The sequence below is a fragment of the Rhinolophus sinicus genome, linkage group LG16, assembly GCF_036562045.2.
Source record: "Rhinolophus sinicus isolate RSC01 linkage group LG16, ASM3656204v1, whole genome shotgun sequence".
NCBI lineage: Eukaryota > Metazoa > Chordata > Mammalia > Chiroptera > Rhinolophidae > Rhinolophus > Rhinolophus sinicus.
Genome location: NC_133765.1, coordinates 35,557,872 through 35,583,274, shown reverse-complemented (window position 1 = coordinate 35,583,274; position 25,403 = coordinate 35,557,872). Strand labels below are relative to the sequence as shown.

General features: G+C 47.9%; 2 long non-coding RNA genes across 7 annotated transcripts in view; one reads left to right on the top strand and one right to left on the bottom strand.

Moving 5' to 3' along the window:
• The window catches only part of LOC109456477 (uncharacterized), a 175,397-nt gene that overhangs the window by 94,249 nt on the left and 55,745 nt on the right, over positions 1-25,403 (bottom strand). For 2 of the 6 annotated variants that reach the window (XR_012492729.1, XR_012492730.1), the window contains exon 4: positions 2,403-2,553. The exons of 3 other annotated variants lie outside the window; for them this stretch is intronic. This is a non-coding gene — a long non-coding RNA (uncharacterized LOC109456477). Of the gene's footprint in view, positions 1-2,402; positions 2,554-12,367; positions 12,413-25,403 lie in introns of those variants that run through there. One more of the 6 variants, XR_012492728.1, reaches the window with a different exon arrangement.
• Positions 16,539-21,310, top strand: LOC141569172 (uncharacterized). The gene is made up of 2 exons (XR_012492619.1): positions 16,539-16,843; positions 20,947-21,310. It is a non-coding gene; the product is annotated as an uncharacterized LOC141569172 (long non-coding RNA).

Genomic DNA, 25,403 nt, shown 5'->3' with positions numbered 1-25,403 from the left:
TTTCCCCCACGGGAGTTACTCATCGCAAAGGGGAAACCGGTGCTATTGCAAAGGAGAAAGCTGGCAGGCACGTGGCTCGAGGTTCATGCCACCAGTCCTAAGGCTGGTTGGCAGCACGAGACCCCTGCTGGATTATACCATCATTCTTGCCAAAAATGCAGATGCTCGTTCTAAACATGGGAAAACATCAGACAACCCAGACTGAGGGCCAGTCTCAGCAATCACTGACCAGCACTCTTCAAAAATGTCAAGGTCACGACAGACAAGGAAAGACTGAAAAAACTGTCACAGATCGGAGACCAGAGATGCAACAACAAGCGGCCATGTGGGATCCTGGGTGGATCCTGGAAGAGAAAAAGGCCTGCAGTGGGAAAACGTGTGCAATGCGAACTCGTGTTTAACAGGGTCGTAGCAGTGTCGATGTCTGTGTCTTAATCGTACTGCGGGTGTGTAAGAGTTCACCATCAGGCAGGCGAGGTGAAGGGAATACGGCAACCCTCTGCACTACTTTGCAACTTTTCTGTAAGTCTAAAATTCTTCCAAAATAAAGTTTTTTTTGAATGAAGGATTAGACCACCTGAAGAGTGGGGGAACTGGGAATTGACGCGTCAAGTGCCCAGAGTCACCGGCTGGAGGTTTCTGGGGCGGGTGGTAATTCACCAGCACTTCCTGCCTGCTGGGTGGACAAAGTAGCCTCATGGATCAGGGGACACACTGGCGGGGGCCCCGGCAGCAAAGTGGCCTCACGGATCAGGGGACACATCCACAGAGACTGACTCTGAGGAGGAACATTTTAGGGACTGCGAGATTCAAGGTCATCCCTTCCCTGATGGCACAGCCTTTCCAAACATGCTTCCATGTAACCCAAGTACACCCAATGATTCGACAACGACCCCTCCCCTTGACGAAGGGCACCAGGTGACACATTCTTTGTCACCTGTGAATGTCTGCATCAGGCGCAGAGAACGAGTCTTCCTGGTACTTAAGAACAAAACTCAGTATAAAGTTCAGTAGATAACGACTAGTGAATTAAAACGAACAAAACAACAAAGGACACCACCATGTATTGGTAACTCCATTTCAGCATGTAAGTTTGACCTAAATTTAAATGTAATGCTCTGTGAGGAGCAATCGGTCTTTCTTTGCATGTATCACTCACTTCATTCTAGAATCCACAGACAGTACCGTCAGCTCACCTCATACAGCATCTACAGGCACCCTGCTTCCAAAGTTACAGTCTTTTCTTAGGAAAAGTCACCTCTTTTGTGGATCTGATGGTACATTTATTTTGGAAAAGAGGGGGAGTTCCTTATACACACTCCCAACCTCTGTTTTAAATTATTGCTTTAGGCTTTCCTGCCAAACCTGTCATGTATAAAGGGACTCACGGCCAAGTGTGTAAATAATTTTTAAAATTCCACTGGTAGTGATTTGGAAATAAGAAGGGTTTTCTTTCTCTTCTTTTTTTTCCCCCTGCTTGAGTTACTAAAGAATTTAACATTGTTTTAATTTGGAACACAAGTCGAGTCTATTAAAACCTCTTGTGCCCTGTATATAAAGCTTGCACTTTATATCATCACAGAGCTTTAGAGTATTAAGTAATTGATTTAATTAAACAAGCAATTTTTTTTTTTTTTTACCTTGGGCTCCACCCTGACTATAAAAAAGTTTTATAAATTTCAAAGAATGTGGAGACATGGGATCAACCCTGTGGACCTAGAAAAAACAAGGCCATCACTCCTGCAGATGTACTGATGAACAAAGGATTGGGGTGCCCCCCAGGTTTAGGCACATTGGAGAGTCCTTAATCTCCTTATTTTATCATAATAGGGTCGCTGATCAAGCACACATCTGTGCATTGGCTGCCCAGCATCTGTTCACTTTCTTCTGGAAAGGCATCTCATTTTCCCGCTGGGGACCCACTCCCTGCCTAACTCTCAGACAACGGGTTCAGATGGGGCTCCATGCAGGCAGCAGGGATCCAGGGACCCAGGGCCACGGTGATTGGTCCAAGGGTGGTCATGTGCTTCAATAGGAGCCAATGAGAAGCCAGGATGTTGATGGGCATGCTGGGACCAAGGCGCTTGCTCTCCTTAAAGAACTAGCTGGGGCCGCTATCTTGTGACCACCAGGCGTGAGAGTGCCACTGGCAGTGGTCACCAGGAAGCGCCCAAGATGGACTCAGCACAGAGAAGAATGAGAGTCCAAAACCATATTTGATGACATTGTTTAGATGCCTACATGCACCTATGCCCAAAGCTGGCAACTGCAGTCAAGTAAGACAACAAGATATTTTTTGTTCTTAACCCAGTTGGGGTTGCTGTCACTCGCGACCAGAAGAGACTTAAGCCAATTTGTCTGGAAAATTAACAACGCAGCACCATAGTAAGTTTAAAAGCTACCTCTGCGATGCTACCATGTCAACTTCTCTCTTCAACTGTAGATCCAGCATGAAAGACCATGAGGACTATCTCAGGGCTGAAGGTCAAGAGGCCTGGGGTCTGGTGCGGGAGGGACATTGGACAGTCACTGCTTCGCTCTGGAACACAGCTCCTAAGTGAGGAAGACGATAAGATGACCTTTAAAATGCCACCTCCAGAAATGGTCTGATCTGTGATTTTAGTGACTATGAAGCAAGATCGCAAACCTCATGATGCCTACACACACACACACACACACACACACACGTACACACACACGTACACACACACAAAAACACACACACGTACACACACATACATAAACACACCATACATACGTGCATACACAAACATATAACACACATACATATACACAAACATGTGCACACATATATACACAGACACACATATGAAGTGTGATCAAAAGAGTGATTGGTGAATGTTTAATTTAAAAAATTTATTACATTGAAAGACACATTGCCATTAATCCCCCTCAAAATACTCCCCCTCGCTTTGAACACACGTATCCCATCGTTCTTGCCACTTTCTGAAGCAGCTCTGGGAGTCCTCTTTCATGAGTGTCTTTACTTGGTCCTCCATCATGACAACGCTCTGTGCCACAGATGGCTTCTGGTAGGGCAATTTCTGTCAAATAAAAACATTACAGTGTGTCTTCATCCACCTTATTTACTGGATCTGGCACCGTGCGACTTCTGGCTCTTCCCCAAAGTCAAAATGACCATGAAAGGTAAACGTTTTGAATCAATTCAGGACATGGAGGCAGCCACGACAGCACAACTGAAGACACTCACGAAAGAGGACTTCCAGAACTGCTTCAGAAAGTGGCCAGAACGAAGGGATAAGTGTGTTTGAAGCGAGGGGGAGCATTTTGAGGGGGATTAATGGCACTGTGTCTTTTACTGTAATAATTTTTTTATTTAAACATTCTCCATATTTTTTCACACCTCATACACACACACACACACACACACACACACACACACACACAGAGTCTCTTCCCCAATACATCCCTTTATCCCACAGGCTTCCCTTATAGGATTCACCTCTCATTGGAGCCTAAGAACCAGGTGGACCACTGGACCCCACAACTGAGCAGGGAGATTGATCACCTGGACATTGATCACCCACAAAATACCAAAACCCCATTTTAGGGTACCCAGGGGGAACACAGTGAACGTGGAAACCCACAGCTCCATACTGAATTCCTGAATCCTACTATGGAAAGTGAAAGGAATGGCTGAACCTCAAGAAAAAGCGTTCTCAGCAGATTTCCTGGTCAAGATGGCGGCGCTCACCTCCTCTCAGGACCACAGCAATTTCACGAAACCACAGAACAGTCATTATTGAGAACCACCTGAAGCTTAGCTGAATGAAGCCCTACAACTACAGACATAAGCAGCCACCTCGAGACTGGCAAGAAGGGCAGAGACGCAGAATGGGCTGGTCCCACACCTGCGTGTGACCATTGAAAATCGAGAGGGATATCTCGGCTGCAGAGGTCTCCCCTGAGAAGCGAGGGGTGCCAGCCCAGGGTATCAGTGCCGGGGAGACAAGTCCCCATAACTTCTGGCTGTGAAACCCAGCAGAGATTGTGGCTGAATGAGACGGAGGGCTGCTGAAGTCCCAGGCATTCCTCCTAAAGGGCCTGCGCATGGACTTACTTTCTGAAGGACTCACTCACTCTGAGCTCCGGCTCTGGGGCAGCAACTCAAAAGGTGCCAGGGACATACAGGGAGGAACTGAACTGTTTACCTTCAGGGTAAGGGCTGACGGGGCAGCTTTCTCCCAGACTGAGACGCTGGAGGAAGCCGTTGTTTCTTTGCTGAGGCCTCCCCCTTCCTGGAGCAGACACAGGTGGCCCCCATAGCTGAGTCTCCACCAACTGGCTAACGGCATTCGTTTGCCACGCCCTGGTGAGTCTGAGACCACGCCCCACCCAACTTTTGGGTACACCCAAGCCGTTTCCAGTGGCTTTTCTGTATAAATGGTCTGCTTTCACTCAAGCTGCAGACTCTCCTAAAATCTCTCAAAGTTTCACAAAACCCAAACAAGCAGCATCTGGCTTTGGCACATCCTGTACCTCCGGCTGAGCAGCCCTAAGGCTGGCACTAGCAACAGCGGCCTCATTTGGGGGCTGGGCCTCCCCAGGCACCTCCAAGCACAGTGTAGGCAGCAGCCATCTCTGGATTGCTTTGCGGCTCATGCCAGGTGGCCCTGGGCAGGGCACAGACTGTGTCTGAACTTGGCCTGCAGTGGGTCCCCTCCCAGGAGGCCCCGGAGCTGGCAGCTTCAAACGGGGCTGGAGCATCTCTGGCCACTGCCAAGGATGACACTCCATAGGGTAGATTGGGCAGGTACCAGAGCCCTGCTAGAGCAAACCCAGCACCTCAGCTCCTCCACTGGAGTCTCAGCCAGTCCTTATAACCAGTCAGCCTGAGGCTCAGTTCCTCCCATTGATGTGCAAACAGCAACCAAGGCTCAACTACAACCCATAATCCACACCAGGGACACACCTGGAGCACCCAGCTCTGGTGACCAGGGAGACTGCACCACTGGGTCCCACAGGACATCTACATAAGGCCACACTACTAAGACCAGGAGGCATAGCAGCCCGACCTAATATACAGAAACAAACATAGGAAGGCAGCCAAAATAGGGAGATTAAAAAAAACTTGTCCCGAATAAAAAAATTTAAAAAAAAGAACAAAGTTCCAGAAAAAGAACTAAACAAAATGAAGACAAGTAATCAACCCGATGCAGAGTTCAAACCACTGGTTATAAGGAGGCTCAGTGATCTCAGGGAGAACTGCAACAAAGAGGAAGGAAACATGAAAATGGAGACAGAAAACATAATCAAGAACCAGTCAGGGGGCGGGCGAGCAGCTCAGTTGATTGGAGCGCGGGCTCTCAACCACAAGGTTGCCAGTTCGACTCCTCGAGTCCCGCATGGGATGGTGGGCTGCGCCCCCTGCAACCAAGATTGAAATCGGCTACTGAACTTGGGGTTGAGCTGCGCCCTCCACAACTAGATTGAAGGACAACAACATGGAGCTAATGGGCCCTGGAGAAACACACTGTTCCCCAATATTCCCCAATAAAAAAATTAAAAAAAAACACACACAAGAAAACAGAGGCTATAACAAGTGACAAAGAAGGACCCAATAATCCCTCTTCTGGGTATTTATCTGAAGAAACCCAGCACACACACTACTTCAAGGGGACATGTGCATCCATATGTTCATTGCAGCATTGTTTACAATGGCCCAGATGTGGAGGCAGCCTGAGTGGCAGTCTGTCGATGGATGGATGGATAAAGAGGAGGTGGCACATGTATACAATGGCATGTTGCTCGGCTATGGAAGGGGATGGGTTCCTGCCTTCTGCAGCGGCGTGGATGGGCCTGGAAGGTATTGTATTGAGTGGAGTAAGTCAGACAGCAAAAGACAGATGCAATGTGAGTTTGTTTATATGTGGAATCTAAAGAACAAAATAAACAAATAAACAAACTCATAGATACAGAGAACATTTTGATGGTTGCCAGATGGGAGGGGGGTTGGGAATGGGTGAAAAAGGGGAAGGGATTAAGAAGTACAAATTTGTTACACAGTAGTCATGGGGGTGTAGGGCACAGCATAAGGAATATAGGCAATACTATTGTAATAACTATGTATGGTGTCAGATGGGCACTAGATTTATTGGGGTGTTAGATGGAAGGGAGTTGGGGGTTGGCAGACTGGGTGAAAGAGGTGAAGGCATTAAGAAGTACAAATTGGTAGTTACAGGGATGTAAAGTACAGCACAGGGAATATAGTCAATGACATGGCAATAACTATGTATAGTGCCAGGTGGGTACTAGACTGGTCAGGGGGGTCACTTCATAAATTATATGACTGTCTAACCACTATGCTGTACACCTGAAATTAATATAAAATAACATTGAATGTAATTGAACTGTAATTGAAAATTTAAAAAAAGGGAGAAAGATAAAAAGGAATAAGAGGTCCAAAATTCCAGGTATAAAACAAATACCTCATAGGGATGTAATGCACAGCACGGGGAATATTCATAATATTGTGATAGCATCGTCCAGTGTCAGATGGTTGCTGGACTTACCATGGTGACCACTTCTTTAGGTATATAAATGTTGAATATGGTGTACACCTGAAACTAATATTGTATGTTAACTATTATATATATTTTTTATTAGTTTCAGGTGCACAAAACAATGTAATAGACATTTATCGTTTATATCCCTCACATTGTGTGAACCCCCTCCCCCCATCCACTATCCCTCTGACATCGCACACAGCCATTACATTTCCACTGTGTCTATTCCTAATGCTGTGCTCTGCTTCCTGTAACCATATACATACATATATACACATATATATATATATAAAATTGTAGTTGACATTCATTATTGTTCAGCTTCAGGTGTACAGTGCAGTGATCAGGCATCTACATCATCCCTGAGGTGGTCTCCCAAATGGGACACGTGTCCATTGGATACCCTACAAAATCTTTACAACATTATTGATTACATTCCCCAAATTAATTTTCAAAACCCCATGGCAATCTTGTGGTTACCGACTGTTTTCTAATCCCCTCACCTTCCCCCTTATCCCCACCCCCTGCCCCTCTAGCAACCCTCAGTTTTTCCTCTATGTCTCCAAAACTGTTTCTGATTAGTTCATTCACTTATTCTTTTCTTTAGATTCCACATATAAGTGAGATCATAATGGTATTTGTCTTTCTCTGTCTGACTTATTTCACTTAACATAACGTCCTCCAGGTCCATCCATGTTGTTGCAAATGGTAAGATTTCTTTCTTCTTTATGGCTGCGTAATACTCCATTGTATAAATGTACCACACAATGATATATCCAATATGGGGTTAATATCCCAAATTTATAAAAAACTCACTCAACTCAACTCAAAAAAAACAAACAACCCAATTGAAAAATGGGCAGAACACGAAGAGACATTTTGCTAAAAGGGACATACAGATGGCAAACAGACACATGAAAAAATGCTCAACTTCACTAATCATTAAAGAAATGCAAATAAAAACCACAATGAGATACCACCTCACCCCCGTCAGAATGGCCATCATCTATAAACCAACAAACAGCAAGTGCTGGTGAGGATGTGGAGAAAAGGGAACCCTTGTTAGCTATATTTTAATAAAAATCTTTAAAAAAAAAAGGAATTCTCCTTCCTGAGCAAGGGAATAAGTGTAGCAATCGCAGCCTGTCACAGCTGTTGACAGTCAAGGGTTTCCAACTGCCCCCTGGTTTTCCTACCTCTGGTCCTGTTTGTAGGTCCAACAACTCGAATCCTAAAACCTGCTCAGTTTTTAAATACGTGTCATGCACAGAATGGTCTCAACAGATGTCAGTGAGGGCGTTAGAACAACGCAGCTCCTGATTGAAAGATTTTTAAACTGAGGAAAGTGAAAATAAAAGGATGTTTTCTCAGACACACACACACACACACACACACACACACACACACACACTGTGTACAGCGAGTCCTCATTTACGTCATCGGTACCTTCTTGGAAACTGTAACTTTAAGAGAAACGATGCATAACGAAACCAATTTTACCCTAGCCTTATAATGTAAATAAGAATTAAGTTCCTCCGGCGTACTTCTGGTCACAAAGACATCGTCAAACTTCTAAATGAAGACCCCAAACACTTCTAATACGAAACACTGAAATAAACGTGAGCTATACTTACATTTAAGAAAGATGAATCAGAACGAGTGAGATCATTATTCTCCTTATTCTAGCTCAGGGTCATGGTGTCCAGAGCCTCTCCTGGCGGCTGAGGGCACCAGGCAGGACCCCCCCTGCACAGGGCTCCCTTCCACAGCAAGGCCACTCACACCCACAGCCACACTCACTCACTGGGACAGTGCAGACACGCCATTCACCTCACTGCACATCTTTGGGCAGAAACCAGAGTCCTTGGAGAAAATCCACAAAGACATGGGCAGAACGTGGCAACTTCACACAGACAGTGGTGCCGGCCAAGAATCCTTTTATTTTTCTCATCAGTGTTATATGAAAAAATGTTGAACAAAATGACATTATTCTGGGACATGCTGTAGCTGTGCCGGATGTTAGACACACACCATCTATTCTGCACTGCAAAGAGCACAAAGAGCACACTGTGTGCTCAGGTGGACCCCCAACCTGCCCATCCAGCTCCCCGCACACTCCCCTTCAAGCTGCCTCTTGGCCACCCCTGAGGTCTGGGGACACACCCCAGCAAGGTGGTGTATCCCAGGCTTGGCCCGTTTGGGCAGGGGACTCTGGGATCCCAGGTACCAGGAGCTGTCTGGGGCCAGAGCTGGGATGAGGGTGAGGCAGGAGCGCCTGCATTTGTAGCCCCCTGAGAGTCAGCGCCTCCTTGAACTTGCCCCTTGGGCTCTCTAATCTCACCTGTGGGCCACTGTCTGCGCTGGGTGGACGCCTCCCCTCGTCCTGTGGACCCCTCGCCTGGAGGGGAGGGCACGGCCAGGGCAGTGTGGCCCCCGGGCATTACCATCCTCCACCCCAGGGCCCTCATGGGACATGTTTGGAAAGCACAGTCCTAAGGGACACGTGTCCATCCCCACCCCCACAGCACCCCCAAAAGTCCCTTTCTGGGAGCCCTGTTTTTGGTTCCCTGGGCAGAAGTGGCCTCCCCTTCCCTCTGCTTTCCCAAACAGAGAGCTTTTTCAGAACCGGGCACTTGGGGCACTGTGGGTTCCCACTACTTGGAAAAACAGAATCTCAGCTTCTGCTGTCACAGGCAGCTTCAAAGGCATGGGGACAAATTGATTTTTCCAGTGCTTCATTAATAGTCCCGAAAAGCACTTTAATCTCTTCCGTCCTGTTCTATTTTCAGGATCTGTTTCTCTAGGCGCCACTGACCACTCACCCCCAAGATATTTCAGAGGGTTGGGAGGGAGCCCTTTGCGGCTTTGGGCCGACATGAGACTTGACCAGAGGTTAGCAGGGGGTGGGGATGGGGAGGTCGTGATGCCTGCCACACCCTGCTCCCCGCCTTACTCCAACCCACGATGGCGACCCAGGCTTGTCAAATGCTCTTCCCCAGACCAGAAGCTTACCCAGTGCCTGTCAACCTCATTCACCTTCACGACACTCAGATGAAGGGACAGGCGGTTTTAACAAGACTGGGAGCAGACCTCATGGCTCGTGGCCTGTGGGTCTGCATTCTGGCCCAAGCTGTCGGGTCTGAGGGGGCCAGGACTGCACTGCTTGGGGGTCCAGGCAGAGACCCGCTTGCCTCTGGCACTTTTTAATGGGCGATCCTGGGAAAGGCCCACATTGAGCTAAAGAAGGCATTTTTTAAAGCCAAATACCAAAGTCACTTCGCGATGAAATTGCCCTGTGACAGCGGAGGAGGGTGATAGCAAGAGGCGGGGGAGTGAGGTTGGGCAGGCCATGATGAACAGGGAGGGAGGAGACAAGAAGAGAAATACCCAGCGTGAAATGGTCCAGGCCCGTTTCACTATTTTGAAGGGAGCAGACAATTATTTCCACTGGAATCCAGAGAGGACTGAGATTTTCAATTTTCCTACAACGCAGGAAGGAAATTGAGACTTTCAGCTCTGCTTCATTCATTTCAGTTCAGAATCACTCTCTGCCTGGAAAACTCCAGTGGCCTTTTCAGGTTGAATTTTTATGCCTTCATTCCTGCCGACTCCCCATGAGTTCAGTTCTAGCGCTTTCTTTTCTTTTCTCCTTCAGGCTCCAAACTGTTTTTGCAAAATTATCCTTCTGTTTGGAATTTACAATGCCTCCACTTTCAATAGCCTTCCACCGATTCTTTGGCTGTGAAACAAGGGCCACTGTTTCTGCACCTTTGTTAAAATTCCTTCATCACAATTTACAGATTTAAGGGGTATTCATTCTTACTGCGACGTCCAGGATGCCAGGCAGGGACTATACCCACATTTATCCCTTGGTGGGGTAGGAATCTAAAGTCACTTAAGTCAAAGGTGCTGTGTTTTAGAGGAGAACAGGAAATTCGATCACTCTGACATGCATTATTATGTTTGCTTCAGGTCTGCACATCTCCATGCCCTGAGAGCAGAGAGGACCCTGCATAAACCTCTGAACACGCACCCGTGCGGAAAGCCCGGGCTTACCCCCACAGACCACCAGCCGCTGGTCCTCACGATCCTTCCCCATCACCCACTCACACAGAGGATCCCAACATGGAAACGTCTGTACAGTGAGCCCTGGCCCTACCAGGAAAGTCTTTTTGGATAAAGGGGGAGAGGTGGAGATGGGATGGTTGGGGTGGAGCCTGGAACTGCACCGCCAACAATTTCCATTTTCTGGACCAGAAGCTTGGCCCCTTAATATTGTTCTTAGATTTGTTAAACTCATCCTTCTCCACATCGAGCGTGGCCTGGCAGCCCTCGCCAGGAATGCAGTCCTGTTGGGTCTTTGGAAATTCTCTTGAAAACACTCTCAGTGTTCTCCTTAAATGTTAGAAAGTCATAGGTTTCCTGGCCTGGAAAAGGAGAGCTTTTTAAAGAGATTCCTATCAGCCCACCCTCCACAAGCTCTGAAACAAAGTACCTCTGTAGGTCCCACAGTGACAAAACAATGCACACTGTAGGTCCTCCACACGTCTGTGGCGGTGACTTAACCTGTGTTAACTCCTCATCTAGAAAAACGGGCATGGAACTGCTTGCCCTGCCACTCTAGGGCTGCCTATGGGAGCCAGTCAGGCAATTTCAGTGACTTCCCGTGTAAGTGTCTATGACCAACATGCGTCTCTGTCATTAGCTCAGTCACACTGTGTCCCAGGGAGCTACTGCTGCGTAACAAGCCAGTTCAAAACGTAGCAACTTAAAATAAGAACAATTTCATTCAATCTCAAAACTCTGTGGCCAGGAATTCAGGCAGGGTTTGGCGTAGTTGATTCTTCTGCTCTACGTGGCGTTGACAGAGATCCACAACTAAGACCTGGTCTTTCTGGAAGATGAGAGGGGATGTACCGAGTATATCATGGCCCAGTCTGAATATTTGTACCCGTTTCCAGATGGAAAGAGGACATAGTGAGCTGAATCCCTGAAAACGCTGCCTTTTGGGTGTGTTTGTTTCTGAGAATAGGCCCAACCAGGACGGGTAGCAGCTGTCGCACGCTCAATCCAGAACCCAACTGTTGGCATTTAATCCCATCTCTGGCCTCAGTCTCTCCTATTGACAGCTTTGTCTGAAGCTCAGAAAAGAAGCCTGAAACACCGAATGCAAGTGATGAAAACAGAGCAGGACGACTTTACTCAGAAGATCAGTTTTTAGCATCACAAATAATCACAATACCACCCAACCTTTGCTCCCTTTATCTCTTTCTCTCTCATTTCATTCTCTCTGTTTTAATTCCTCCTTTTTCATTTTCTTCCCATTCGTGTTTTCCTCTCATTCGACAATATTTATTGAGCAACTGCCGAGTTCTGAGCCCACAGTTTAGGAGAAAGAATGGAAGGTCACACAATCTTAGTGACAAGTGGATCACTGCAAACCAAGATCAATGCATGGAAGCCGGGTCGGCAAACTTTGGCATGATGAATCAGATAGTAAGTATTTTAGGCTGTGTGGGCCCTCCAGCCTCTGTTGCAACTACTCAACTCTGCCACCGCAGCAAGAACACAGCCAAAAGCATTATTCACAGAAGCCAAGACATGGAAACCACTAAGCAGGACTCAGTGGATGAATAGATAAAATGTGGTGTGTATCTCTGTGTATGTGTATACGTAGTGGAATATTATTCAGCCTTTAAAAGAAGGAAATCCTGCCCTCTGTGACAAGGATGAACCTGGAGAACACGACGCCGAGTGACATCAGACAGACACCGAAAGACCACGACTGCAGGATCTCACGCATATGCAGAGTCCCCAGAAAGGTGACCTCGTAGTCACAGAGGCAGAACGGGGGATGCCAGGGCCTGGGGGTGGGGAGAAAAGAAGAAATGTTGGTCAGAGAGTAGAAACTTCCAGTTATAAGATGAGAAAGCTCTAGAGATCGAACGTACAGCATGGTGACTCTAGTTAATAGTACTGCATCGTACCCCTGAAATTGGCTAAGAGAGTAGATCTCGCCACCAAAAAAAAGGGTGACTATGTGAGGTGATGGATGTGTTAATGAGTTTCATTGTGGCAGTGAGTTCACAGTGTAGATGGATATCACAACAGCATGTTGGACAACCTAACTATATACAATACGTATCTGTCAATCCTATCTCAATAAAGCTGGAAAAATACACATTGATGCATTTAAAAGAGAAAACAGCCACTGACAGTACGTAAACAAACGAACGTGGTGGTGTGCACATAAAACTTTATTTATAAAAGCAGATTTGGTTGGAGGGCTGCAGTTGATTTACCTCTACTCTGGAGGCGAGGAACATTGTTCTCTGAAGACGCATGAAACAAAGAAACAAAGAAACTCGATCCACCCAAAGTGGTGTGGGGAGCAAGGGGGGAGGGGTCTTTTCCTGAGGAAGTGACTAGTGAACAAGAAGTGAGAAGCAGGTGAAGGGGTGTGTGGAAGGATGGCAGGGGACAAGGGGAAGGAAAGGCCTCACCCATTGCAAGAGCGTTACAAAGGGCACTTTGGGCAATGGAAGAAGGCTCAAGGGAAGTTATCAAGAAATGAGAATGAGGAGAGTTGACTGTGGCCACGTGAGGCCGGGTCCTGGTAACCAGGCTAAAATTTGGGGGGCAGTTCAATCCCAAAGCAATGGGAAGCCAATGAAGGATTTTAAGAGTTAAAAAAAAAAAGATTTACGTGTAATTTTCTTTTCACTAGGTCACACATTGAATGAGCTGACATTGCATTTCCTCAGAGGGAATTAATTTGTTGAGGATGAGAGTGTGATGGAGGTGGCACCTTTTGGTGGCCGTTACGATCCGGGTGCACGGTCACAGCAATAAGGTCACACATTCCTAGGGCTCAAAAAGGATCACAAATGGAAAAGTACTTTTTCAAAGGACTAAAATGCTGTTCAGACGTGAGGTCTTATTATTACTCAACATTGGTACTCTGGGATTCCTTGCATAATTAACTAATTGATCTCACATTTCTCACCAAGGAGTTTGAATTTAAAAAAAAACAAAACCGAAGTATTTGGCTCCAAAGGTTTTTAAACTATTCTGTTTCATGGTGTTGACTTTTTCATTGTCTAGACAGCTGTAGAGTCAGACAGGATTATCGGGAGGAAAGAGGCGTTTTATGACCAAAAGTCAACCTTCTCAGCCAATGGAATTTACATATTAATGACCACTGTGGCAGCTGTCATAAGAAACCTTTAAAACACCAAACCTTTTCATAGGTTTGCATTTCTGGAATTTGGCATGGGGTAGGTATTTTGCATTTTTAATCTATACGACGACCTTTGAATAAAACCGCAGAAGGAAGATTGATGAGTGTGGGCCTTGGGGGCAGAATCTGAGCTCCGTTTTAAAGGCTTCACCAACCCACTGGGGTCATGAGGAAGAAGATGAATTCTAACATTCTTGTTAAGATGAAAAGGGACACGGGAGGCCTGTGGCCACCTTTCAAACTTGACAGACTCCAGAGACAGAACGACGACCGTGCCTGTTAGAGTTGGGTCATAAAACCACACTCAGAGGAGGAGGGAACCTTACACTGCTTGGGGCTTGCAGCCCTTCCCACACACCCCGCATGGGCATTCCACTCCTGTTGGAGCCTCGCTGAAGGCAAGGATTCACCGACTTCCGCCCTGGAAGAGCTTCTTCCTTCTCTGGACTCACTGTCTTCTTTATTGACGTTTCTATTCATTCACTCCAAATCTGACCTCCACAGGCAATAGAATATGCCCAGTGTCCCCAGACAGGCTGCTTTCTGCTTCTCCATCTTTAAGGGGGAATGTACCTCCAAAGTCACAAAAGGTCTACCTCACGTCCAGCCTCATGTCCCTGGAGATCGTGGAGGTGTGGAGAAAGAAACTGGCCGTGTGTGAAGAGCCTTTAAACTGTTCTTAACTTTGATGTGGCCGTCTGCTTCCAAGGACCTATCCCGGATAAACCTTTGTGTACAGGGACGTTCATCACAACAGAAGAGCCTAAATGCCCATAAGTAATAAAACTGCTCAGTAAACTGTTAGAAGCAACCAACAACATGAGGCAGGCGGGCGGAGAGAACTGTCTGTGACGTTATTATGTGCAATACTGTTGATACAAAATAAATATTTTTAACTAAGTGACGAGATCAGTGCGCAATTAACTATATTAAAATAGAAAAAAGAAAAGACCAGAAGGAAATCTATCAGGGTTCCCAGTACAGGGTGATGAGACGGTTTTGGAACCAGACAGAGGAGCTGATTGTACAACCTTGTGACGGTGCTAAATGTCCCGTTAATTTTATGTCATGTGAATTTCACTTCAATTAAAAAACAAGCTCATCATGGGTCTCCCTAACGGGAGGGGTGAAGAGGGATGACTTCTGGCTGTGTTTTTGTCATCCTTTGCCGTCCATTATCCCCTTTGAATCCTCTGCAGATCACACATTAGCCTTATAATAGGAAATGACTAGACAATGCATCATGAAGCAGGGACGTACGTGTGCGGGTTTCTGAGGGAGGAAGCAGTCGGCTTTCCTGCTGGAGTCCCAGGCCGTGCCTTCCTGGGGAGAGCCCTCCAGGAGGGGTCGGTGCACCCCAGCTCAGGGCTGCCGTCTGGACTCAGTCCAGGCAGCCTTCAGGCGCAATCAGCCCGGAGCAGAAACCCAACAGAGAAGTGGCACCGACGACGGTGGCTCTGAATTCCTGCCTCTTAAAAGCTTGGGGGCGAGGAGGGGGGCTATGCTGCGGGTAATGAGCGGCTCCATTTCAGCCAGCGTTGCGCGGCAGTAAGACTTGAATTCCTACAAAAGGGGCATTGTGTGAGCTCCGGGAAGTCTTTGCAGAGGCATCAATCTTGTGTCACCCAGAGATGTTTATCCTGAAGGCAATGTCATGTGGCAAAGAGCCGGGGAGTCGTGGGCAGACCTAGTCGTCCAGGAGGCAGGCGAGGGGGACGGTGAGTTGGAAGGAAGCCAGGAGCCCAGCACAACCCACATTCCAGATCCATCCATAACCAGCCATTCAAGGGCAGTGAGAAGGGAGAGAGAGAGAGAGAGAGAGATGAAGAATATGAAACAACTTCCTTTGGTCTCATTAGCAAGGACAACACCCGCAGGAAGAGATGGCAGGAGGGCCTCAGTCTGGCAGGACATGGGGAATTCGCAGCGGTGGGTCAGAAGTGTAACCCCCGCACCCTTCCAGAGAAGCATGGGGGCCTCACACACAGTAGGCAGTGTATGGGACACTTCAAGGGCTTTATTCCTAAGGAAAGCCCTGGCAGGTTAGGGAGGAGAATGCAGGTTTCTCCCTCCTTTCACGACAAAACGACACTAGATGTGTCCTCATAGCGCAGCCAGCCAGGATTATGTCCCACCGTACACAGAGCCTGGGAGCCAGGAGCCCTGAACTCCAGTGCCGTCCCTGCCGGGCATCACCATGTGACACTGGCCATCTGACCTCTCCGCGGCCTAGTTTCGTCACAGGAGGACAAGACATGGCAAAGCTTTTCATGATCCACCAAGGGTCACAAATGCAGGTGCCACTGTTAGGATGTTTCCTTTGTTTTCAGCTCAAAGCTAGTTCCCTCCCAGGAACCTCTGCTCTGCACAAAACGAGAGGTGTCTTTCTACTCCCTTGAATGCAGTATGTTTCAGCCCGAGCAGCCAACAGACTCGCGTTGGAAAGCTGGATTTTTCCATCTGGGGGCACCGAGGTTTACTTGGAAAGACAAGAGCTCCAGGGCCTGCACTTTCCACGCTGGCTCCAAGGAAGATATTGTTTCAGTTGACTGAGAACAGTGGGGAGGAAGAGAGGGAAAGAAGGGGTGAGGTATTTCCTGTGCTGAAATCCAGTCTGATTGAACTTAAAAATAGCAGGAAAATCAACACTTCAGAGGCTGACTTTTTTACAAAGGGTTGGGGGTGGAGAAAAGAAACCTCCCATGTTTGTCCCCTGAAATGCCAAGAGTTACGGGCCAGACGCCAGTAGAAGCAATACAGACTGTCCTCAATTTGGTGGGGTTTGGATTGTAAAGAGCGAAAAGGAAATGGGGCCGGGCTTCTCCGCTCCCTGCTGCCTTTCTTGGACAAAGATGGAAGAAAGGCTGCCAGCTGGGAAGGGCTGTGACAGGGTGTTAACAGCTGGCAGGCAGGTCCCCCGGAAGAAAGGGTCAGAGGATTCCTCAAGGAGCTGGAGCCATGGAGAGATGGTCACTGGAGGTGGGACAGGCCCCCGTTGATCCCACCTGATAAACCTAGCAGAGGCATAACCAGCTATGCCCCCTCCGCCTTCCAGGTGAGTGGGGACAGGGACGGGGGATAGCGTCAAATACAAGAAAACAATGGTGGCAATTTTCCTAAGCCTCTCTCTGAAGCCGAGACAATGGGAGAGAAATGGCCATTCCTCAGAGCACACCTAAGAAGAGAGAGGCAGGAGTGAGATTTCAAACAGGAGGCGTGGATCTCTCTATGGATTCGTTGGAGAGGGTTCTGCTGGTGACTCTCAAGCCTGATAGGGAATGGATGGCGGCGAAGGCTGCTCCGGCCCCAAGAGACTGGGGGGAATTACGAGACTATGGATCCTTTCTGAGTCGGCAGGAACGAACACTAGGCACATAGATTGGCGAGGGTCAGAGAACAACACATTTTTGTCTTTTTGCATTTCTTTGGAGCTGGGGTGCCAGTTCCTTTTATCCTGCAGCCCCACCTGGCCAGCAGACTCTCCGAGGGAGGCCGCCCCTCACTCCTTTGGTGCTCTGCACCTCCCCCACCCCACCCCCGCAGCTCCAGCTTTCCTTCCTGCTCCGCGGCCCCCCTTCCTAACTTCCCAGTGCCCTGTTAGCTCTCTCCTCCTTGGCAGCACCCAATTCTAGTTCATTTGTGCTGTGAAGCAAGGTTTTGAGAAATGCGCTAATTGTTTCATTCATTTCTAGCCGGTTCATTCTCTCCTGGCCCCTCCAGGGTAAACTCCTGCCCCGCTCTTAAATCTTCTTGTCCCCTCGGTGAGAACTGTCCATCAATTCACCGCCTCTGCTGTTGCTGTACTTGCTCCCCCTGCATGACCCCCTCGCCTTGGATGAGAAATTGCCCAAGCTGCTGCAGGATAGACGCGACCCTTAGCCCCGTCTCTTTCCTAGCTCGCACTGTCAACCTTCCCCAAAACGCGGTCCTGGCCTCGGCTTCCCAATGCCTGTCCTTAGAGGTACCTTTCTGCAGAAATGATTCTATCCATGGCGCCCAAACTACCTTGGGGTCACCTGGCTTTACAAGCAAGGAGACAGAAACCTCGAGGGGACCCACAGTTAGTGCCCCAGTTCGTCTAGCACGAGCCACAGACGCAGCTTTAATTTTCCTACCGTGTTTCCCCGAAAATAAGACCTAGCCAGACAATCAGCTGTAATGCGTCTTTTGGAGCAAAAATTAATGTAAGACCTGGTAGACCAGGTATCATATCATATCATATCATATTAAAGACCCGGTCTTATATTATAGTAAAATAAGACCGGGTCTTATATTAATTTTTGTTCCAAAAGACACATTACAGCTGATTGTCCAACTAGGTCTTATTTTCGGGGAAACACGGTAGTAGCTGCATTTAAAAATGTAAAAAGAAATGGGGAAATTAGGTTAATACATAGGTGCTGTAACTCAATATATCCACAAATCTTACCATCTCAACACATAAGCGGCGTAACAGATTATTAGTGAGATCGGTGACATTCTTTTGTGTCCTAAGTGCCTGCAATTCAGTGCATTTTACACCTGCAGCCCACCCAGGGTGGGACTAAACCTGCCCCATATGTGGCTGGTGGCGGCCAGCTCCACGGCCGGGGTCCCTGCTGTCATGCCTCCCACACCACCTGACTCTGGGCGTCACCATCTGTCCTCTCTCGCCTCCTGTGCTCCAGACCCTGCATCCTTTGGGTTTTCATTTGCACCCCTCTGCCCACTCTGGCTCTCCTTTCCTCTCAACACTCTAAATGGTGGGGATCCCTCCAGATAAGTGGACTGATGTCACAGATGGAAATAACGATCTTTGTCATCATCCTCATCGTCATGGCCAGGTGACACTGAGCCATGCACTGTTCTAAGTGCTTTCCATGTAGTAATTCACCTAATACTCGCTGTCACCCCAAGAGATAGGGACTGTCATTGTCCCCATGTTAGCTTCCTTTTGCTGCTGTAACAAATGTCCACAAACTCAGTGGCTTACGACAATAGAAATGCACTGTCTTATGTTCTGCAGTGAGAAGTCTGGCACGGGTCTCACTGGGCTAAAATCAAGGTGCCAGCAAAGTGCGTCCCTTCCCAGAGCTGCCCGGAGACAGTTCCCATGCTTGCCTTTGCCAGCCTTTTAGCCTTATGGCCTCTTCTGTCTTCGAAATTGGTCATAGCAGGCTGACTCCTCCCCATGTCGCCTCCCTCTTCCACTTTTAAGGACCCTTGCAACGACACTGGGCCACCGAGTTAATCTCCCCATCTTCAAGTCATTCTGCCTCTTACACCCCCATTTAACAGATGAGGAAAGAGAGGCTAAGTAACTCAGGCAAGGTCACCCAGCTGTAAGTCCCATTGACGGTGGGGAGGTCACCTGGCTTTAGTCATTCCCCCTGCTGATATCCTGATGCAGACTCTGTGACCTTAGCCGTCAGGAGTTACCAATACACCTGCCCAAGCCTTTCCTTCCAGATCCCAGGCTTGTTAATTCGTGGATGCTTTACGCCATGTTACTTAAAACCAATGGATTCACTCAGAAAGTGTAAAGAAACATGGGTTCTCTGAAGCATCGCCCCCTGAAATAAGAGTCCTTTGTAAACAATTTGGGTGTGCTGTCATGCTCTCGGGGGTCTGTGCACACAGGTGGGTTGGGGCTCTCATAAAAGATTTCTCTTCCTCACCTTCGCACCACGCCAAGGGCGGCCTTGCTTGAAATGTGCCTCGGAAAGCCCAGTCAAGGTAACCATCCTCTCACCCAGCCAAGAAAAACACCGGGCCTGTTTGCACATCGTTAAGCACTGTCTCCCCAGCAGCCCTCCCGCTTTGCTTCATTTTTATACACAGTCTGTTCAGAAGGAGAAAGGAAACGTCAGGTCCATTCACCCGCTGCAGCTGAGTGTTCCAGAAAGGTCGATTTGGGTCACATGGGGGCATGAAAAAAGTGGATTCCATCTCATGATATTGTGATTTATTAGAGATTATATTTAGTCTTCATCCCTGCTCCTGGCACGAATCTCCTCCAAGCCTTGGAATGTCCTCAGTGGTGAGAGCGGTGAAGGTGCCTTTTGCTATTCCTAACAAGCTCCTTCTGACCACAGTTTAATAAGGTGACCCGTGGAAGCCCCTAAGGGTGGGGGCTGGTTATCAGGGGAACCAACCGTGTGATTAAAGGGTTGGAACCTTCAGTCTCACCGCTCTACTGCCAAGAAGGAGGTTGAATTGATCACCAATGGCCCATGATGAATCACCCTTAAGTAATGAAGGGTCCAGAAAAGCCCAAAATTGGGGGCTAGGAGAGCTCCCGGGTCGGCGACCACACAGAGGTGCTGGGAGGGCGGTACGCCCAGAGAAGGCATGGAAGCCCCACGCCCTTTCCCCATTGACCCTGCCCCATGCATCCCTTCCATCTGGCTGCTCCTGAGTTGTATCCTCTTATAATAAACTGCTGATCTAGTAAGTCAACTGTTTTCCTGAGTTCTGTGAGCTGCCCTAGGAAATTAAACCTGAGGCGGTGTTTGTAGGAGCCTCTGATCCACAGCCAGTCTGTCGTTCTGAAGCACAGGACACAGGCTGGGCTTGCGACTGGAGTCTGAAGGGGGCGGGGGGTGACTTCTGTGGGACTGAGCCCCTCACCTGTGGAGTCTGGGCTAACTCCCAGTCGATCGTGTTAGAGTCGAGTTCAATTGTAGGACACCGAGCTGGTGTCAGAGTTGGAGAACAGCTTGATGGAGGAAATCACCCACAGATCTGGTCACAGCAGGGGTCATGTGATTATCGACAGGACACACCCACTGCCTGCTCCCCAGCAAATTCCACTCTGGTCATCAGTGCACTGACCAGGCTGAGCGTCCCCCTGTCTCCTGCAGGACGCCAGCTGCGTGCAGGGCGGCTTGCCTGTAATCACCCATGTCACAGGAGACTGCCCACCTGATGGACGCGTGCAGATTGCCCACGAAATTCATTTCAGGTCCCGGTTTGAACAGCTTTCTCATCAAATCTGTAATCAGAGCTTTTCACCAGGAGCGAGGTGGGCCCATCACAGTTCCATCTCCTTTCACTGATCAGATGAAAATAAATGGACACTAGCTAAGATGAAGTGTCTGAGAACATTTCCAAGGTGCCAGCAAGATCAGCGGCTCAGTCTTCAAATTCTCTCTCCTCACAACCCCCCCCCCCCCCCAGGAGCCTCGCATGCGGACCAGGGCCCAATCGGATGAGCCGGAAGGGAGCAGATGGAGGAAGAAGGCCCCCCTCTGCAGAAGGACATAAATATTAGATAATGGTTCTTGGAGCAAGTGAAGAATCCTGAAGATGGAATCAGCTTACATGGAAAAGTGAGCATTAAAAGATGGCGGATTGACGACACAGCCGCATTTGGTGTGGCTGTGTCCACTTCCTGTTTTGATATTGTACTGTTGTTATGTAAGACGTTAACTACTGGGGGAAGCTGAGTGAAGGGGCCGTGGGAAGGTGTGTACTATTTTTGCAACATTCTGTAGAGTCTATGATTATTGTGCAATAAAAAGTATTTCTTTCAAAAAGTGAAGAGCTTGTAGCTGAAGAAGAGAAGGGAGGGAGGCAGAAAGACAGGAGGAGGAAGGGGAGGAGAAAGGAAAACAGAGGGAATGAGGGGGAGAGAGGAGGCTGGAGAGAGAGACAGGGAGAGGAAGAGAGATGAAAAGACAAAGAAGGGGGAGAAAACTGTTGCATTCTGTCACCCCGCAACAGATGACAAATTCAGGAGAGGACTGTCCTTTGTGAAGCTGGCAGGGGCAGCATGCTGACCTTGGTTCTGACCTGCCCTGGTCTCTTCTGTATCTATCAAGGGCTTCCGACTGGTCGGAACAAAAAGCCATCTCCAAGAAGTGCTTGGAGGGGCAGATTTCTCTTTATTATTTATTCTGGATGCGAACCCAGTGGAAAAATGCCTTCGAAGGCATTTGCCTGGGCACAGGGCCTGCTTTATTTGGAGAACAAGTGCAAATGATGAGCAGCATTAAATGCAAATTCCACTTGGCAACTCCTTGAGTGAGGCAGGACAGGGCGCATGTCCCATGCGTGCGCCCACGTGGTGATCGGCAAGGCAACCAGGCTCCCGGGATCGCTGGGATTTTCCTCCTGGGATTCAGCATTTTCCGACCACGTGCTGGGTTATTCCAATGTCTCCTGCCCCGACTTCCAGCAACACCGATCCTGGAAGAGCAGTTCTAAATTCTGCAGCCTAAGGTGACACATTTGAATGTTCTCGACAGAAACTAGTTTTATTGGACGTAAAAGAACACAGACGACGGTGACTGCGGGCTCCTCCCCATAAGCGGCGGGAAATTTATTCCAAAGCTCCTTTTCTCATTTTTTTTTTTTTAAATCTTACGCCAAAGAGACATATATTTTCCTGACAATGTAGAACAGAAAAAGGCAGCAGTTACCCAGCATTAACTCTCAGATCATATCCACAAGGTAAATAAGGCATAAATTAACCAATTACAATAAAATACCACATAAATGCCTCTGACAACTCTGAATTTCCCAGGAAAATGCTTCCAGCTGTGACCCCTGACTTGCGATGCATGGGCTGAACGAGGCCTGAGTTTGTTTATAAAGGATGGAGCTGCGTCTCCACCATCATGTTCCAAGAGGCCTCTTCCTTTCACTTGAACAGAATCAGATAGAAGCGAAGCATTTTGAAAGTCACTGACAAGCAGAGATAAGCCTGGACATCCCCCGGCCTCCCCATTACTACACATCAATCAGAAATCCACTTTTTATAAATTGGAAATAGACTCCTAAGGATTGAGTCGAGAGAATGCCAAAGTGAGCGGCCTTGATCCAGTCAGAGTAATGGTTCATCAGACGGAAGGTGGAATGGGGTCTGGAGAGTGGATGGGCCCACAGCCTGTTTTCGTAAATATACTTTTATTGGCACATGGCCACACGCATTTGTTGGCATACTGTTATGCTTTCTTGCTATGAGGGCAGAGTTTAGATGTGACAGAGACCATATGCCTGCAAAGCTGAAAATGTGTGCAGCTTACAAAATGGGGAGCCACGATGATACTATCTGTGGTGGCTGGAATAAGGAAAGGACATGGAAGGTCATGGTTTGACCTTGCAGAGGTCGCCAGTGGAAGGTCTCAGGCAGCAATACCCAGGTTGGCAGAAGGCCCAGGGGCGCTGAGGAGTGGTGTGGCAGGGCTCAATCCTTATTCTGTCTTACACAGGGTGTATTAGCTATCTATGCTGAGTAACAAATTGACCACAAACTTGGTGGCTTCACACAATGTGTGTTAGCTCGAAGCTCTGAAGCCCTCATGTCCTTGGTGGCTCTCAGCTGGAGGCCACTCTCATTGCCCAGAAGCCACCCAAAGTCCCTTGCCATGTAGCCCCTTCCATCTTCAAACCAGCAATGGAATACTTCTCAGACATTGAATCTCCTTCATCCTTCCCTAATTCTGTTATTACACCCTAATAACAGAGATACTCAGGAGAAAGCCCTGGTCTAGGGCAAACGTTTTCCGTACAGGGCCAGATAATCAATATTTTAGGCTTTGTAAACCATAGAGTCTTCCCCAGAACCACTCACCTCTGCCATTGTGGGACAAACCAGCCATGGGTAATACGGAAATGAGTGGGCGTGGCCGTGTGCCAATAAAACTGTATCTGTGGACACTGAAATTTGAATTTCATATAATCTTCACATTTTAAGCTGGAGCTTAAATGAGTACTTTCCACGATTGGAGAGTAAGGTCTTAAAGAGAAATTCTGCTGGGGGGAGCAGAGCGAGGGTGAACGGCGGATGCAATGTGAGGGCGGTGAGAGAACGCTGGGGCGTCCCAGCCATCTGCTGTCCTGTGATCACACCGCTTCCCTGCATGGCCCCGGAGGCTTGGGCACATTGTAGGAAGAGGACAATCAGTACCCCACGTGCCTTCCAAACCACTGTAGGAGAATAAGGAAAGTGAGGGAGGGAGGGAGTGTGGAGTAGAGAGAAGCTTTTCCCGGCTTTCCTCCTTGCTGGGGTATTTGTCCCAAGGGTCAGCCCTGAGGGACACCGCAGTGAGCCATCACCAGAAGGAGAGACGCTCAAGGCATGAAGGCCTTTGCAGGGGACGCGGCCCACAGACTCTCCCAAAGCCCTGTTTTCAGTGAGATCTCACTTCTTCTCAACCTCTCTGGATTTCAACACAGTTTGAAATATCCACATGAGTAAATCCGCTTTCCTACAAGATTTAACTTTAATTCCTCCTTTCTGTCCACACCCCCAACCTGCCCCTGCACACAATCTTTGTTTTCCTTTATTGTAAATATTTGTTTTAATTCTAAAAGTAACGATGCTTGTGAAAGAAAAAAAATAGAGACTTACAGAAAAGTACAAAAAAGAAATGAGAACTGCCTGTTGCTTCACCAGTCGCTGTTATTGTTTTGGTGGATTTCCTTCCAGTTTTTCCAGGCAGAGCTGTGTGGGATGCTTTCACCTCTGTAAGGTGCTATGTGCTTAATTTTGGATCTAGCTCTGGTCCCTTACTATTATACCTTTTAGATTAAGTTTTACTATTAAGGTGGCGAGTGTGCAGTTTTGGGTCATAGGAAGCGTAAGTCTGAGTTTGCTACCACGTAAAAATTTCATCAGAATCATTTTTCATGGTATTCCCTATCTGTCATAAACTCCTTTTTTAATGGCCACACAGTAACCCATGGAATGGACACCTTGGATAAATAATGCTTCTGTGAACATGTGTATGTACACGACCATCTTTATTTAGAAACACTTCCTCGAGCTAGACTCCCAGAAGTGAGACTGGAAGGCCAAGGGCACAGACATTCCTTTAGGTAGGATAGTGAAGCAGACTTTGCAGGACTGCCCGGGGTTCAAATCCCACCTTCTTATGATCTGTGTGATATGATAAATAACAGCTCTCTGCCTCTGTTTCCTCAGCTATAAAATGGGGTTGCTGGCAATAGGCCCACTCATAGGAGTGTCATAGTGTGAGGATTAAATGAGGTAATACACACAAAATGCTACAAATAGAGCACACCTCCACCAACTGCACCATGGGGATTCGGGTTTTACTGTAATTACTATTATCCTCATCTCTGATCTCATGCCTACTGCTAAATTGTTTCCAAAGTTTATACCAGAAACACACTTCTACTAGTCTCTTCTTCACTGCAACAGCATCGCATATTATTTTATTTTATTCTCTGCTGATTTGATGGGGGGAAATGTTGTTTTAATGGCATTTCTTTGAATCCAATTGAGGTTGACCTTTTAAAAGGTGTTTTCCATATTTTGCATGGTTCCTGTTTGTTTTGTTTGTAAACGATCTGACCAAATTCATGGCTGGTTTATGCACGGAGGCCTTGGTGCGTTTCTAACTCTTCCTGCATTTGCACAGTCACTGAAATCTTCCTGATGTGAGCACACCTGTTAATGTTGCCAAGGGGAATGAGGACTTGGGGAGGGGTGGAGATTATAGGGGCTCAGGGTGTCTGCACTCCCAGAGCTTACAGACAGCAGGGATAAACATATGTTCAACTGCCACTTGTCACGGCTCGTAGGTGTCTCAGGAGCTGCCCTCGGGGATCTCCCTAGTCTAGGGGATGGATCCTGAGCTGAGATGTGACAGGACTGGGGGGAGAGG